At 55.1% G+C, this 17,056-nt stretch overlaps 1 protein-coding gene across 5 annotated transcripts in view; it reads left to right on the top strand.

Annotated features, from left to right (window-relative positions):
* Positions 1-17,056, top strand: part of LOC114484880 (nuclear receptor corepressor 2-like) — a 90,369-nt gene that overhangs the window by 36,993 nt on the left and 36,320 nt on the right. The window contains exon 1 of one of the 5 annotated variants that reach the window (XM_055082421.1): positions 7,932-7,951. The exons of 3 other annotated variants lie outside the window; for them this stretch is intronic. The gene's annotated coding sequence lies outside the window, so the exon portion shown is untranslated. Of the gene's footprint in view, positions 1-7,931; positions 7,952-12,302; positions 12,510-17,056 lie in introns of those variants that run through there. One more of the 5 variants, XM_028484077.2, reaches the window with a different exon arrangement.

Below are 17,056 nucleotides of genomic sequence, written 5' to 3'. Positions count from 1 at the left end.
TTCCTTCCCCTCCCCTTCCCGCAGCCCCCCTCCTTCTCCCCACAGGCCACCCTCAAATGACAGCAATTAATGGTGCCTCTGATGGCGGGCTGGGAGGACGAGGCTGACAGTTGTGCGTGTCTGTCTGCGGCTGGCCCTCTAATCGGGCCCGGGGGACGCCCCTCCTGCCGTGGCTGCCAGGCGCTGCCTGCCTGCTCCATCACTCCCAGGGCAGCAGGAGCCGCCTTCAGACAGGCACGTGGGAGCTGGCACAGAACCCCTCAGCCCCTGAAGCCCGCTCCCTGCCGTCCTTTTCCCATTGTCTTTTTTCTTATGTATGGGCTCTGGGGTGACCCTGTCCTGCCCCAGTTGGTGTATATGTGATGGCCTGACTGCCAGGGACGCCCCTTCTCCGTCAGGATATCCTCTCTGCCGGCCAGCTCCTGTCCCCAAGTGACCTTTAGGGCATACTGCCCCGCCCTCAGGGCCAGCTCCTCCCCACAGGGCCCTCATCCTTTTGTGTCCGCTCTCCTGGGAGGGAGTGAGTTGGGTGGAGTCAAGGTGACTTGTCCTGTCCTGGACAGCAGGCATCAGTTAAATGCTGGAACCCTGGCAGCCTGGACCCTTCAGTGGTGGAGGCAGCTACCCAGGCTGGGAGTCCTGTGGCCAGGGGCTTATGTATGGCGGGGGGACAAGAATCCTGGCCAGCCCTGTCCACGCTGGGCCTGGAGCTTTTGCCCGTTCATCATTTATAGCAGCAGCAGTAACGAGGCCCCTGCTGTATGCCAGGGCCTGCAGCAGGTACTTCTACCTTGGTTCATTTTAGTGTACAATAACTCTCCAAGGATCATGCTATTTATAACCCTGCTTTTGTAGATGACAGGCAGAGAGGCAAAGTGATTTGCCCTAAATGACCCAGGAAGGAAGGGATAAATCTGGGATTCAGTCCTTACCTGACTTGTCCAGGGCTCATAAATCAGGGGCTTTGGGAGAACTTGAGGGGCAGTGAAGGAACCAGCAGACCTGACCTGGAAATGGGGATATAGTCCCTGGGCATGCGGATTGGAGTTAGTGGTGTTAATAATATACGTATATATTCTTCTGTTACAGTTGAAAAAAAAAAAAGCCTATTGAGATGTAATTAACCTGTAATAAGATACACCCATTTTAAGGGTTCAGCTCCATGAGTTTTGACAAGTGTAAACATTCATATAACCACCATCATCAGGTTGTAGAGCGTTTCCATCACCCCCAAAAGAATCTCCACCCACCCTGCACCAGAAGCAACCACTGATCTGCTGTCATAGAGGTTATAGAATCTTCTACGTTTTCATGATAAAATTATCATAAAGTATGTACTTTTTGGTGTTTGGGTTCTTTCACTCTGCATGAAGTTTTTGAGATTCACTTGTCATTGTGTGCATATATGATTCCATTTGTTTATCAGTTCATGAGTTGATGGACCTTTAGGTTGCTTCTAGTTCTTGGCTATTAATGAAAGAAGCTAGAAAGTCTTTAAGCCACTTTGCTTTTTCTTGCCTTATTGCATCGGCTGAGGCCACAGGGTAGCAATGACTAGCAGCAGTTGGGGGTTTTAGGGTTAGCTAGCTGTGAGTGTTGTTCTTAATAATCCCATTTGACAGCTGAGGAAACTGAGGCTCTGAGAAGTCAGGTGACTTATCGAAGGTCATTTGGCGAGAGCTGGGTGCTCTTTCTCCGTCTCCAAGCTGGGAAGTACCAGCCCCATTGGTTGCACCGATGTGCTTGCTGGTCCAGAAGGTCACGTCAGGAATTGGTGACAGGGTGGTGGTGCCTAGAATCACCCTTCGTCCCCTTGGGTTTCCTCTGCTGGAGAGATGAAGGTGTAAAGGATGTTTTGCACCTTCCGCCTTCCAGGTCAAGCACTGTCCGTTGGCACTGAGCACTGTTGAGTGAATGTCAGGCTTTGTGTGTCAGTCACGGAGGTCTTCTGGGGAGCTATTTTGGGGCGAGGCAGGAGCATGAGGAGTGGGGGTGGGGACAGAGGAGGGGGTCCCCTCCTCCCTAGCCCGAGGGGTGTTAGCCAAGATGACTTTTCAGAGAGGGAGGCCTGTAAATTAAATAAGCAATCCCGTAAATAAATAAGTAATGAAGTTAGTGGGGTGCCTAATTACATCAAATTCATAATTATGGATGGATGCCTGCCCGATAATTGTACTTGTTTTTAATCTTCGGCTCTGACATGTATCTCCTTCCGTCTGATAGGAATCCCTGCCCCCAGCTGGAGGGAGGAGGGAGGCTCTGCCTTTCTGGGCTCCCAGTGAGCCTGGGTGGTGGTGGTCCCCCAGACACAAGGGAACCCCGGTGGACTTGTCTTTATCCTGCAGTTGGCTTTCTAAACCTTTTGAAGTTGCAGCAAATGACAGCAATAACAATAACAGGGTTTATCATAGTAATCATGTTGCACTTTACCTGTTATAGTTTATTAATCTTCCAACCCCCCTGTGAAGTAGGGATTGTTGTCACCCCTACTTTACAGATGAAGAAACTGAGGAACAAAGAGGTTAAGTGACTTGCCTGAGGTCACACAACCAGTGAGAGTCGAACCCAGGCTGTCTGCCCCAGAGCCCGCATCCTTCCAGGTCTCCTGACTTAGCCTCCAGGTCCTCTTGTGTGGGTTACCTGGAGTGCTGTCTCTGCTGAGCGTGTGCCCTTTGAGGGAGATGCTAACTTAGGGTGGCTCAAGGCACCCAGAGGCTTAAATGCTGAAAAGATCAGCTCATTCTTTCCACGATTGCCGTAAATCCAAACAGAAACCATTCTGAACCATGAAATAAAATTTTGTTTCATTTAATGACAAAGCAAGCCCATTTGCAGAAATTAAAATAGCCTCTTTCTAGATCTTCTCTTTCTTTTTCTGTGGCTTTGATTTGCTGGCTCTTTGGACACTCGTTGTCCTGCCTGTGATAATGATCATTAGACCCATTTTCCAGATGAGGAAACTGAGGCTCAGTGAGGTGGAGGGACTTGAGTGAGGTCACACAGCAGGTGGGTGCTGGGACCGGCATTCTAACCAGCTCTTACCACCTGGTTTGGGGCCACATCAGGTCCCTGGCATGGAGGGGTCTGCCTCTCCTGTCCGAGAAGTGAAGGGCCTGTGCACGCCAAAGGCTGGCTTTGCTGGGGTCCTTGCTGTGCTGGGTGGCCAGGAGACCAGCTGCACCCATATCATTTGGGGGACAGAAAGGATGGCGGTGGCTGGAGGGGCAGTATTGTTCTCACACGCCGTCTACGCAGACCCCAGACCCCCAGCCAAAGTCATTGCCTCTTTCACGGTGTGCCGTGTCTCAGACATGTGACCCTGTCAGGGGCAGTGGGGCCTGAGCCCTTGGGATGCCCTTGGGATGCCCAGGCCTCCACCAAGAGTTGCCCCACTGAAGACTGCAGTGAGGGAGCACGTTTCACCTTCTGGGGTGCCCGATGGGGCCTGCGTTTTGGGGAGTCCAGCAGGGGCTGCAGCTTGGGCTGGTGTGGGGCGTGTACACCCTTGTGCCGACTTCAGTCTTGTGGGGTTTGGGGGCTCTCCTGCCCCTCCCTGTAGCCTGGGACGGAGAGGGGAGTTGAGGACAGACTCACCTGAGGAATTGTGTGTGCCCGTGTTGCTCTTGAGGGTTGGAGCAATCTGGGGAGGCTGCCTGGAAGAGCTGGAACAAACACGCTGAATGAATAATAACAGGCATACCTGTAGGAGCTCCTGTGTAAGGCACTTGAAACAGGACCAGGCACAGAGCAAGTACTGCATTTATTACCCAAGCCAACATTTCCTGACTTTTTGCTTGCCTTAGTGCTATGTGAGTTTGCCATTTATCATTATTATTAACCCTATAATTTCTAATGATTCCTGCACATTTACTTTATGCCAGGCTGTGTTCTAAATGTATCATATACATTCACTAATGTACTTCCTGAGGCAGCCCTACGAGGTAGGGGCTAGTATTATCATCCCCACTTCATATGTAAGGATGCTGCGGGCGCAGAGAGGTTAAGTGACTTCCCCAAGGTCACACAGCTGGCAGCTGGCAGAACTGGGGTTTGAACCCAGGAAGCTTGACTCCACAGCACCTGCTGTTGATTATGGGGACTGTGCAGGCACCACCTGCAGCCCTCCCTGAGCCTGGAGCCAGAATGAATCCCTTGGCAGGGCTGCACCGGCGGTGGGCCAGCCTCCCCGTGTAACATAGGGCCCTCAGGCATGCAGCAGCTGCTCTGGGCTGGGCAGGACTGGTCAGGACATGAGGGTCTGCTTCCTGCCTCCTTGCAGCCAGCCTGGTGTCCCCATGGCCTCCTGGGAGTGGGGTGGGGTGTGATACACAGCAAACAAGACACCAGGGCCTTGCCTTGTGGATCCCACAGACTGATGGGGAGATGGGCAGTACAATAAACAAACATGCTATTGCAAGGCGGGGAAATGCTGGTTGTAGAATAACGCAGGGTGGGGCAACTCTGCTTTCTGGGGGGCTCGTTTTAGGTAGAGGAATCAAGGGTGGTCTCTGAGGAGGTGGCAGTTGAACTGAGACCTGGACCATGAGAAGGAACCAGACCTGTGCAAGGAAGAGGGATGAGCCAGCTAGGTGCGGGGGGGGGGGGGTGGGGTGGTGGTGGTGGGGTGGAACAGCATGTGCAAAGGCCCTGGGGTCGTGATGTTGCAGGAATGTTGAGAGCCTGGGGCAGCAGGAGTAGTTCTCTGGATCTGAGGCTGTTCTATAGACCTCAGGAGTTGGGTCCTTTACCACATTTAAGGCAGAAATCAAGTTTAATGGCTTTTGCTTCTCCCTCTTGTTCTTTTGCTGGTTAATTAATTTACATTTATTGGGCACTTGGAACGTTTTGGATATTTGTAGGCCACTGGGGTCAGAGTGATGGAAGTCAGGCATGGTTTGTGCCTTTGAGGAGTTTAGTGTCCAGAGGGAGAGGGTAAGTTAAACAGTAAGGGTCATGTGGACAGAGTTCAGGCTGTATCACTGGAGCGTAACAAGTTTCAAATTTGCCTGTTGTCAGGACAGGCTTCTTTGGACAAGTATCAATTGAGGCGAGACCTGAGGGTGATTAGTTAGGACTCCTGAGTTGTGGTGGAGACACATTCAGGTTTGGGCCACAAGGAGGAATTGATGGGCACTCCTAATGGCAAAGTCCAGGGTATGACAAGTTCAGGCATGGCTGGATCCAGGGGCTCAAAGCACACCTTGGAGAGCTGGCTCTGTCGCAGCTCTGCTTCCTTCTGTGTGGGCCTTCTTCTCAGGCAGGTTCATGCCACCAACACAGCAAGCCAGGGGGGAGGGAGAGTCACCTGCAGCCCCAAGAATGGCACTCCTTTCTCTTTGCCATTTCCTTGCCAAGTGAAGCCTTCAGTGCTTGTTCAGCTATTTTCAACACTGCGGGGAGGTGGCCAAGGTGAGGGAAAGGAGTGTCCCAAACTCAGATGCAGTCAAGGAAAGGAATGAGGCAAAAGGGAGGGGTGGGGATTGTGGCTAACTGGCATGCTGGATATTCTGATTTTTTTCCAAGAGAAGCTGGAAATCTGGATTTTATAAGCAATGTCCTAGTTTTAAAAAAAACATTGTGTGTGCCAGAAAGAGCTTCCCTGTTGGCCACAGCTGGCTGTCATCATTCTGTGGCCTCTGTTCTTAGCTGTGACTTTCATCTCAAAATATTTTGTCCTCTGTGATCTGGGCAGACCGGTCCAGGGACTGTCACAGATGGTCCCAAGACTTGAGGATTCACGTTTAATGCCTCCAGAGAGATACCATTTCCAAAAGTGGAGGCCTGAGGCTGCAGAATTTCTCCCAGAGCCCTCCAGAGGAGCTCAATGTGTCTGAGAGATAGTAAACCCTAGTGGGTAGTGATGTAGATTTGGGCATCACACCCACCGTGTTCAAATCCTGACTTTGCCACTATTAGCTGTGTGCCCTCGGGCAAGTCACTTCACCTCTCTGTTCCTTCGTTTCCCGTCTGTAAGATGGGGATGATAACACCCCATAGGATTGTTGTGAGGCATCAAGGAGCACACAGGTGTGAAACCTCTTCTCCCCAGTGCCTGGCACATTGGGAGTGTGTGTCCCTGGTCTGGTGTAATTTGTTCTTCCTGGCTTGGGTTCTGGCATCTGGCTGGTGGTGGCCAGGAGCTTTTCTGGACACCTCCTTCTTCCTCTGCTGCCCAGGCATGGGTTCCCCTGCCCCAACCATCGTTGCCAGTTGCTCTGTGCCCTTGGCTGCAGGATGGCACTGCACTTCGATGTGAGCAATTAGCCCTGCCCGCGGCCAGCTCACAGCTGCTGTGGGTGGGAGTGGCACCTTTTTAAAATAAAAACAGGGGCTTCCCTGGTGGCGCAGTGGTTAAGAATCCTCCTGCCAATGCAGGGAACAGGGGCTCGAGCCCTGGTCTGGGAGGATCCCACGTGCCACGGAGCAGCTAAGCCCCTGCGCCACAGCTACTGAGCCTGCGCTCTAGAGCCTGTGAGCCACAACTGCTGAGCCCGCGTGCCACAACTACTGAAGCCCGCGCGCCTAGAGCCCTTGCTCCGCAACAAGAGAAGCCACCACGATGAGAAGCCCACGCACCGCAACGAAGAGCAGCCCCCGCTCGCCGCAACTAGAGAGAGCCCGCACGCAGCCATAAATAAATAAAAATTAAAAAATAAAAAAATAAAAACAGCACACAGGAAACCAGCCCTAGGGGACAGTTCACTACCTTTAGCCAGAACGGCCAAGGGGTTAACTGTGATGCTTTTGTGCCTGGAATAAGTAATGAAGTGCAGTGCATTTGGTCTGGGGAAGTCTCCGTTCAGGGGCAAAGGCTGTCCATCAGGGAGGCCCCTTTCCTGCCAGCTGCCTGTGAGTGGCTCATGGGTACGTCTTTCAGGGAAGGGGGTCTGGGTTCTTTGGGGTCTGTTCTTGTCTGGCTCAGGCCGGGAGAGGGCCAGCTGCAGGGGACCTCCTGGGAGAGGGGATGGATGATTTCCTCAAGATGCTCAAGCATTTGCCCCTGCAGCTTGCAGCCTGGTCCCCTGGAATCAGTGTGGAAAGGAGAGTGGAGATGAGGGATGTTTCCGGGCATTTGATGCTGTTGAATTGTGAGTCTTGATTGTGGCAGTGGGTTGAGTTGTGGTCCCCCAAAGAAATATCCACTTGGAACGTGTGAATGTGACTTCATTGGGACAAAGGGTCTTTGCAGATGTGATCAAGTTAATGGTCTAAGATGAGATCATCCTAGATTCGGGTGGGCCCTAAATCTGATGACAAAAGTCCTTATGAGAGGAGACACACTGAGGGGCGGGCCGTGTGAAGATGGAGGCAGAGAAGGGAGTGATGCGGCCACAAGCCAAGGAAGCCTGGTACCACCAGGAGCTGGAAGATGCAAGGAGGGAGCCTCCCCAGGAGCCTTCGGGGGGAACACAGCTCTGCGGACACCTTGATTTGGGGCAGCTGGCCTCCCGCACTGTGAAAGAACACCCTGCTCTTGCTGCAAGCCGTCCAGTCTGTAGTAATTTGTTTCAGCAGCCTTAGGAAACTAACGCAGTTGTGAGTTTTATTTTAATCGCACTTAAAGATCTGTTTGCCGACTCTGAAGGCCTACGCGATCCCTATAGGCCGACCTTCCCTGCCGCGCGGCGCTGGCACCTGGCTGCTCCTGGAACTCACCAAGTGCGATGCGGCCCTACCTTAGGGCCTTTGCCCTGGCTGTTTCCTCGGCTCGGATACTATTCTCTGAGAAGTTTCCACACCTCTCTCTCTTACTCCATCCAGGCCACTGTTGAACTGTCACCACCTCAGAAACCACCAGTCCACAGCTGCTGTCATTCCTTGAATTTCATCACGTCTTCATCTGTGGTTGACTTCCTCACCTTTCCCCACGTTACCCCCGCGAGGGCGGGGATCTTCGTCTTGTTCCTGCCTATTCTTCGTGCCCAGTGCATATCGCTGGCACTCCATAAAGGTTTGTTGAATGTCTGATGTCTCCAGGCCTGAGGTCAGGGACTCTTAAAGGTGGACACGGCTTTCAGAAGATCAGTAAACCGGACTGGAATGGTGTCCATTCAACCAAACCACCTTTTTATTTATTTTGAATTGAGGCGAAATTCACATCACGTAAAATTAACCATTTGAAAGTGCACAATTCATTGGGGTTTTTTTTAGTATGTAAACAATGTTGGGACTTCCCTGGTGGCGCAGTGGTTAAGACTCCACCTGCCAATGCAGGGGACACGGGTTCGAGCCCTGGTCCGGGAAGATTGCATGTGCGCCACAACTGCTGAGCCCGCATGCTGCAACTACTGAAGCCCGCGCGCCTAGAGCCCGTGCTCCGCAGCAAGAGAAGCTACGGCAATGTGAAGCCCGAGCACCGCAATAAAGAGGACTGCCCGCTCGCCGCAACTAGGGGAAGCCCGTGCGCAGCAATGAACGCCCAACACAGCCATAAATAAATAAATAAATAAATAAATAAACAGACAGACATTGTACAGCAAGAGAAGCTACGGCAATGTGAAGCCCGAGCACCGCAATAAAGAGGACTGCCCGCTCGCCGCAACTAGGGGAAGCCCGTGCGCAGCAATGAACGCCCAACACAGCCATAAATAAATAAATAAATAAATAAATAAACAGACATTGTACAGGGACTTCCCTGGTGGTCCAGTGGTTAAGACTCTGCGCTTCCACTTCAGGGGGCACGGGTTCAATCCCTGGTCGGGGAACTAAGATCCTGCATACCACGCGCATGGTGCTACCAAAAAAAACCCCAAAAAACAAAAACAAAAAAAACAATGCTGTAAACCAGCCCCTCTGTCTACTTCTAAAATATCTCCATCACCCCAAAAGGGGACTCTGAACCCAACAGCACTCACTGCCCATCCTGCCTCCTCGTAGCCCCTGGCAGCCACCAGTTGGCTTTGTCTCTTTGGATTTGCCTGTTCTGGACATTTCATATAAATGGGATCATACAAAATGTGACCTTTTGTGTCTGACCTCTTGCACTTGGCATGATGTTTTTGAGGTTCGTCCATGTGGTAGTATGCATCGGTACTTCATTCCTTTTTATGGCTGAAGAATCTCTCATTGTGCGGATGGACATCCACAAAGTCATCTTGTAAGTGGCTTTTCAGATGAGGAAACCTAGGCTGCCCAGGGAGGGGGTAGTCACCTGCCCAAATCTGGGAGCACTGGGGTTCAGTAAAGGAGAGGAAGAGGTAAAAACACAGCTGGACGTTTCTAGCTCGTTCTCTCTTTCTCATCCCCCAGCCCCCACCCTGGTCCCAACCTTTTTTAAAAAAATTAATTAATTAATTAAACTTTGGCTGCGTTGGGTCTTGGTTGCTGCGCGCGGGCTTTCTCTAGTTGCAGCGAGCGGCGGCTACTCTTCGCTTCAGTGCGCGGGCTTCACAGGCTCTAGGCGCACGGGCCTCAGTAGTTGCAGCACGCGGGCTCAGTAGTTGTGGCGCACGGGCTTAGTTGCTCCGGGGCATGTGGGATCTTCCCGGACCAGGGCTCGAACCTGTGTCCTCTGCATTGGCAGGTGGATTCTTAACCACTGCGCCACCAGGGAAGCCCCCCTGCTTCCAACCTTATCTTGGAGACTGGCCGGGTCAGGAAGCAGCCACGTGGGGAGGGAGCGAATGGGGATCCCTTCCACTTGGAGCTGGTTGCTGAGAAGGAACCGTGGCTGTGGGTCTCCTCTGGTCCCTTGAACCGCCCCAGAGGTGTAGTTTCTCTTAACCCTGACAGAGACAACAGGCAGGTGTGCCCCATTTCAGAGCTGAGCAGACTGATGTCTGCAGAGGCTGGGGGGTCTTACCCAGGGCCACTTGGTCTAGGGACCCCTCCTGCCTCTTTTTGGGGACCCCATGCTTCTGTGGCCCCCATCACAGTGTATCCTGTAACGTCTTCACTTATCTTTTCCACCGTCCAAAGCTTTGCCGGAAGACAGGTTCCTAGAAGTACATGTTGGTGAATCTTGGTTTTTTTCAGAGCACCGAGGGATGCTCTCCATCAGAGGCTTGGGGGATGAGGCCTTCTTTTGCTAAGCAGACGACCACACGCTAACTTATTCTGAATGTAAACTTGGTTTTGGTGACTGGCTCTGCCTAGAGGGGGCTGCCAGGGGCTGTTTCTGGTTTGTGATGATTTGCCGTCTTCATAGAGTCACTCAGCAAACCATTTGCTCCCCAGCTTCTTGGAGGAGAGAGACACAAAAAGTGACCCCGGAATGACACAGCCCAGCGTCAAACCTGCCCAAAGCATAAATAGCTCTGGTGGGGCTGTGGATGTGTTACTCCTGATTCCAGGGCCAGCCTCTGAGAAAGTCTGGGTGCAGGTCTGTGGCAAAAGAAACGGAAAAGAGCAAAAGGAAGCCGTGTGTTCTGACCCTGCTGCTTTGGGCTCCGCTGCCTGCCCGTGTTTTGCTGGCGCCGGTTTGGCCCGTTCCTGAGTTTCATGGTCTGCTGACAGTCGGGGTGAAAGTCGATGGGCGGGATCTTTGGGCTAAAAATACAGCTTTTGGTCGCTCACGTCTTTCTGTGCCTCGTTTTCCCCACCTATAAAAGAAGGCAGATCTGTAGAATTCTTCCACGATACTCTGGGAGAGGCTGGAGGGTGTTTTCTTGGGAGAGGCTGGAGGGTGAGCTGATGAAAGTCAGCACACATGTGGCCTCCACATGGGCCTCTTCACAGGTCACCTAGTGGCCATTCCAGTCCCCCGGCCAGTTCAGTGGCCAAGGACCTTTGTCACATACAAATGTGATCTGCCCCAAACACTCTATGAATCCCTGCTGACTGTACCCAATGGCGGGGTTGATGCAAGCCAGATTTGCCTGGTTCAAACCTCAGCTCAGCCACTTTCCAGCTGTGTGACCTTGGGCAAGCCACTCAACCTCTCTGGGCCTGTTTCCTTCTTTGTATATTGGGTGCCCCTGCCTTTTGTTGTGCTGTCCTGAGGACAGATGGGTTAACACGTGAAGTGCTTACGCAGCGCTGGACACACAGTACGTGTTACCGTTAGCTGCCGTCGTCATTATTATTCTTGGGAGGGTCTCCAGTCCACGGAGTTTCGTGATTTGCCCAGAGTTCTCATGCTGTCCCTTCCCCACTCCTCTCCCATCACTCCCCGACCTTGACTTCTGACGCTCTCCCCGCGTCACCACTGCTCTCGGCCACACCATTTTTCTCTGTGCTTTTGCAACACACCAAGCTCGATCCGGCCTCCAGACCTTTGCAGTTGCTGTGCCTCCTTTCTGTGCTGCCTGTCCCTGCGTCTGTACCTCGTGGGACCCCTTGGCATCACTCAGGATGACCCCTCAGGCAAACAGCATTGGGCCCAACTCCTGGTTGCTGGGGGCAGGGGAGCGAATCTGGAGGTCCCTCTGGGGCTTCCCCTGACACCTCATGCCTGCTGCTCAGAGCTCTGGGGAAGCAGAGCAGAGCCTGCCCGGCTGCAGATGGGAAACTGACACCCAGGGAAGCTCAGACCTGTCTCTGAGTCACACAGCCAGTTGCAGCCAAGGTTCAGACGCCTGGCTGACCACCAAGCCGTCCCTTTTGGACTGCGTGCGTGCGTGCGTGCTCGTGACAGTGTCTTTTTTCACCCTCTGGGCCTGTCACTGTTACGACCCCGGTTCAGAATACCAACGCGAGGGGGTCATGTTTGCTTTTCCTGAGATGACAAGGACAGAAATATTTTAAAGACTGAGCCTGCCCAGTGGCCATGTCACCCTGGAGACTGGAGGGCCGGGAAGGGACGGGGGCAGCGGCTTCGGTTCACGCCGGCCATGCTGCCCTCTGGGTGGACGGTCCGGCTGGGAGGAGACGGGTTAAGGAGGAGACGCTGGCCTGGAGCTCGCTTTCGCCCGCGAGCGGTGAACAGTGAGGTTTTTCTACCGAGCTATAAAAAGGCCTCCCCGTGTTTCAGCTCCCGGAGTGTCGGCTGGAAGCCCGCCAGGGTTACCATGGCGATGAGGAATTATTACTTACTGCCAAGGCTAGGAGAAAAAGCTCGTACTTTTGGCTTCCCGACGAGAGGAGTGGACTTATGTAATTCCCTGTGTTTATAGGCCCGGAGGGGCAGGAGGCAAGCAGGGATCCTGGGGCGCGACGCCGCGCGTTCTCTCCGCTGTGGGTCGGGTGGTCCCGTGGGTGGTCCCTGGGGGACCTCTGCCCACTCCGTCTAAGGTGGGCATCGGGCCGGGGGCCCGCGGGGCCGGGCCGGCTGCAGGGCCCCCCCAGCCGGGGCGGGAGCCCGCAGTCTCGCGGGAAGGCGGCACGGCTGCTCGGTGGGGCCGCCCCTCTCCCGGGTCAGCCCTGGAGGAAGGATGGGTTTGAGGTTGGACGCGGCGTGTCCTCTGGAAGCCAGCAGAACAATGTGTGTGTGTGGACTCCGCTGACCCACTTGCTGGCACCTTCTACTTCTCTTTCTTTTTCTTTTCTTTTTGTTTTTTCTGTTTTTGTGGGAGAGTTCCTTCAAGTTGTGTTTGGAGCTGACGTGAGCGAGAGGCCGGTCATGTGCTCGGGTAAGAGAAGTTTCCGGGCCTGGCAGTGGGCAGGGAGATGCGGTGTGACCCGGCCGCCCGGAGGGGGGAGAGGGGGCAGAGACTGGGGGGGCCACAGGTCGCAGGAGGACCGGGACCTGCGCCGGGGACCCCATCTGGTGGCCGACGGGCTTGCGCTCTGACGCCCCGGTTCTGCCCCGGCCGGCGGGCGATGGCTGGGGCACAGTGGTTCCTGACGCCTTATCAGAGTTGCTGAAGCCCCAGGAAGGGTGCTGGGCGGGCGGGTGGCTCGGGAGGATGGGAGTGATGCGTGGGGGGCACAGTGCTGCTTTTCTGGAGCCCCCGTACCGTGCGCGTCCCTGCGGGGGAGGGGCAGGACCGGGGAGCTGGTGCTTCTGGCGTCTGCTCATCGCTGTTGGCCCCGGGGGGCGGGTTGGGGGCCTGCGGATTTCGGGGGCGGGTGCCTCGGTGGCCGTGGAGCGGGGAGGGGGGCCAGGTGCAGGCGGCGCTGTGGCCGCCCCGGCGCCCGGCTCCCACCGCGGTGGCTCTTGGCTGGGTGCCCGTGTCTGGTTTGAAATCAGCGCCACTGGCCCAGGCTTGCCCGGGGACCTGGCAGCGGGGAGCTGGGATAAACACTGGAAAGTTGGAAGGGCTTCCCGAGCTCACAAGGAGCCCTCAGTTGCAAGCGGAGGGGATGAGGGAGTGATTTGTCCTGAGGTCTGGGTGCGCCGGGGCCGCTGGGAGGCCGCGGGACGTCTCGTGGGGCGTGTGAGCACAGGCCGGGGAGGGCTGGGTTCCCAGACGGCGTGGCTTGCTTGCCACGGACCTGGGTTTGAATCCTGGTTCTGTCCCTTTGTACATTGGGCCTCCCCTGTGCGAACCTCAGTTTCCTTGCCTGTCAAATGGGGCAGTAATAGGGGCCGCACAGGCGTGAGGGTGACGTGGGGGGAGGGATACAACCTCCTGGTTCGCTCTGTGGCCAGACTGCCTGGGTTCACATCCCCGGCTGTGTGACCTTGAACAAGTCACTTCACAGCTCTGAGCCTTGGTTTCCCCATCTGGCAAATGGATACTTCATCCGTCTCCACCCCTAAGTTGTTGAATGCCGTAAGGGGGCTAATGAATGGCCCCTGCCCCACCCCTCACAGACAGGGTGACCTTGGACAGGTCATGGAGCCCCATGGAGCCTCAGTTCTCCTGTCCATTCAGGGAGAGCAGCCCACGCATTGCCTTGGGGAAAGCCGAGACACACCCGCGGGGGCCTCAGGCGGGCAGGCGTGGGGAGGCTCCGTCAGTGTAGACCACAAGCTTGCATTAAGTTAGTTACATCTCGGTCTCCATCGGTTTTCTTTTCTTCCCTGTTGAGAGCCCTCCCATTTCATAGAAGTGAAACCCCAGCGAGGTGAGAAGGGTCCCTCCCCAGCCCCAGCCTCGGTCTGCATTTGGACCTGGGCTGCGGTCCCTGGGGCTTCCCCAGTGCGTGCCTATTTCTGCCCTGTCCCTCACCAAGCCTGGGCCAGGCACCCCGACAGTGCCTGGCCTGGCTGGGGGCCGGGTGCACAGGGCTGGCTCTCCCGCCGAGGGTGGCAACTGTCCTGTGTTTGTAAGTGACACCGGATGCTGGGCCAGTGGCTGGCTCGGGGCCTCTCCTCTGAGGCCAGCAGGAGCCAGTGGGGAATTCCCCGGTGTCCAGGCTGCCCACGCCAGCTGCCTGCTGTGCCACTGTCCTCAGGCCTCTCCTGGGGACCTCGGGAAAGGCCTGTGCAGCGGAGGATCCCACGAATATCCCTTTGCTGCCCCCAAGCCCTCAGTGCCCACCTGGGCCAGCCACAGAACTGTGTTGTTGCCACCACTGCCCTGCCCTGAGGGTCTTGGGGGCTCGATCCCCCATCCACTGAGAAAGACAGTCACACGTGGTGGCCCAGACCAGAGGTCGCGGAGGAGACCCTTGCGGTGGAACTGTCCTGCATCGTTGGTGGTGGCCACACGAATCTACACTGAGATAACAGTGCATCGATCTACACACACACACACACACACACACACACACACACACACTCACACACACTCACAAGTGAGCACATGTAAACCCCCGAGATCTGAATAAGGCCAGTTGCATCCATGTCAGTTCCCTGGTTGCAGCTATTATAAGGATGATACCATGGCGGGGAGCTGGCTAAAGGGTCCACAGGATCCAGCTGTATTATTTCTTACAGCTGCATGTGAATCTGCAGTGATCTAAAAAGAGAGCCCAGGCTCCGGGGCCTGGCTGTCCTGGGTTTGATCCCCGTGTGCTCCTTTGTAGCTGTGTGAATTACAGCAGGTGGCTTAACCCTGCAGTGCCTCAGTCTTCCTCATCTGTAAAAGGGGGGTAGCGTTTGGTACCTCACAGGGTTGGCACGAAGATTAGATGTGTTGATCATGCTACGTGCTTAGGGAGGTGCTGGCACGTGCTGAGGGGGGAGGGGTGCCGTCATTGGTACTATTATAACCCTGATGCGATGGCTGTGGTTTGCCCCGCACTATCTCATTTCATACCGAAATCAGCCACGGGAACAGACGTGCTGTATGAGCCCCACTTCTCAGAGGATGACACTGAGGCTCGGGTCAGGTGACCCACCCAAGGGCACACAGTTTGTAAGGGCCGGAGCTGGGACTCAAAGCCCAAGCCAGAGCCTGTGTGTGGAGGTTCTTTGGCTGGGTGACCCTGGGGAGGTTGTTTGCCCTCTCTGAGCCTCGGTCCCCTCCTTCTTCTCTCCCCACTTGTCAGCTGGACGGGGCGCTGGGCTCATGACCTGGGAAAGCCAGAAAGCCTAGACTCTGGGCCCCTTCTCTCACTTCCTGGGCCCACCCAGAGCTCACACGTCTCAGTCACCTCCTCTGAGGCCTGTCTTTGCAGCCCCAAGGTGGGACTTGTTCTCAGCTCTGTGGGCTCACTCCTGGGGCGGCTGACCTCGCCTTTACTCTGAGCGCTTTGACCCCCTTGCTCTGTCCTGTGGGCGCAGCCGTACCTCCTGCTGTTCCCTGTGGTAGGTACTGGTTTCCCTCGGACTCCATCCTGCCTCTAGCAGTGGTGAGAAGGCCTTTGGGGTGTAACCAGCTGACCCTAGAGTGAGCTGGGTTATCTCCGTTGGCACTCAGCGTGAGAAGAGCATTTCTGTCCGGCCAAAGCCGCTCCGAGGGTAGACGCTTTCTCCAGGGACTCCTGGGAGAGGGTCAGCAGATGGTTGTGCCCCTTATAGCCGGCTAGTAACTGAGCGTGGGCCCTTGGGCATCCCAAGAGGTCCAGGAAGGGCACGTTTTGTGCCTCAGGATTCTGGAGGCTTTCAGAGCATCCCAGGCTGGAGACACGTGGGTGCCTGTAGGACCCGGGGCGGGGGTCTGAGCTGCTGAGAGGGTTCCACCGTCATGTTGGAGTGACGGAGGCTTGTGTTGGCAGGGAGGACATCAGTCACAGCTGAGCGTCTCAGGTTCTGGCTTTGCTGGACAGAGCCTGGAGGGGCGGGGAGTTGGGTGGGGGGGTTAGGGGAGTTCCAGCTCCACGAGCCTCTTTGCTGTTTCTTAGAAGCCCCGATCATGGTCCTGCCTCAGGACCTTTGTACTTGCTGTGCTCTTCTTGAGACGCCGTTCTATGAGATCTTCACAGCTTCCTCTCACTGAGCCTCTGCTCAAATGTCACCTCCTGAGAGAGGCCTCCATCTCCCCATCATCACTCCTGCCACCTTGCCAGTGTCATCACCTGGGATTTACATATGTCCATCAGCCGTGTCCCCCCAAACCCTCCACGTGGGATTTTGTTCATCTTGGTCACCACTGTGTCCCTGGCACTGGGCACATAGTAGGTGCTTAGCAAACAGTTGTTCCTGACTCAGTGTCCCCCACAAGCTGTGGACCTGGGCCTATCCCCTCAAGGTGAATGGGGACAGATATGCACACCTGCGAGGGCTCCGGCTAGGGAGACCCGGGCCCCTCGAGCTGGAATTCGTGGTGAGCTCACCTCCCTGCACCCCAGACGTTCTGCTCCCAGGGGTTGAGAATGCATTTGGGGGCATTCTTGGAAAACTAGAGTCCTTGGAAAAGCAGTAATTGTATGCTTGCTCAGGAATGCCCTGTAGGAACCCACCAAGCATCCCCAGAAAGTCTGCACCTCTTAGATAGTCAGAGAAGTGGGGCTGGTGAGCAAGGAAAGTGGTGGGGGGGCCCCGAGGGGTCCAGGGTGCAGGGGAGGGGTGCTGACAGCATCTGCTTCATGTGCTGAAGACTGACCAGGTGGGGCGGGCATTCTGCACAGCTTAGCATATTGAGTCCTTCCAACACCCCTGTGATGGGGGCCCTGAACCACCCTTTCCAGATGAGGCACAGAGAGGGCAAGCAGCTTGCCCAAAGACACACAGCTGCAGGCACTCAGTACTCAGGGGCGTAATAGGTAGTGGTGCATGTACACACTGCTGTATTTAAAATAGATAACCCACAAGGACCTACTGTATAGCACAGGGAACCCTGCTCAATACTCTGTAATAACCTAATTGGGAAAAGAATTTGAAAAAGAACAGATACATGTTTATGTG

This window comes from Physeter macrocephalus, unplaced genomic scaffold, assembly GCF_002837175.3.
Source record: "Physeter macrocephalus isolate SW-GA unplaced genomic scaffold, ASM283717v5 random_120, whole genome shotgun sequence".
Taxonomy (NCBI): Eukaryota; Metazoa; Chordata; class Mammalia; order Artiodactyla; family Physeteridae; genus Physeter; species Physeter macrocephalus.
The sequence above is the reverse complement of the archived record's forward strand: the minus strand, read 5'-3'. Positions and strand labels throughout refer to the sequence as shown.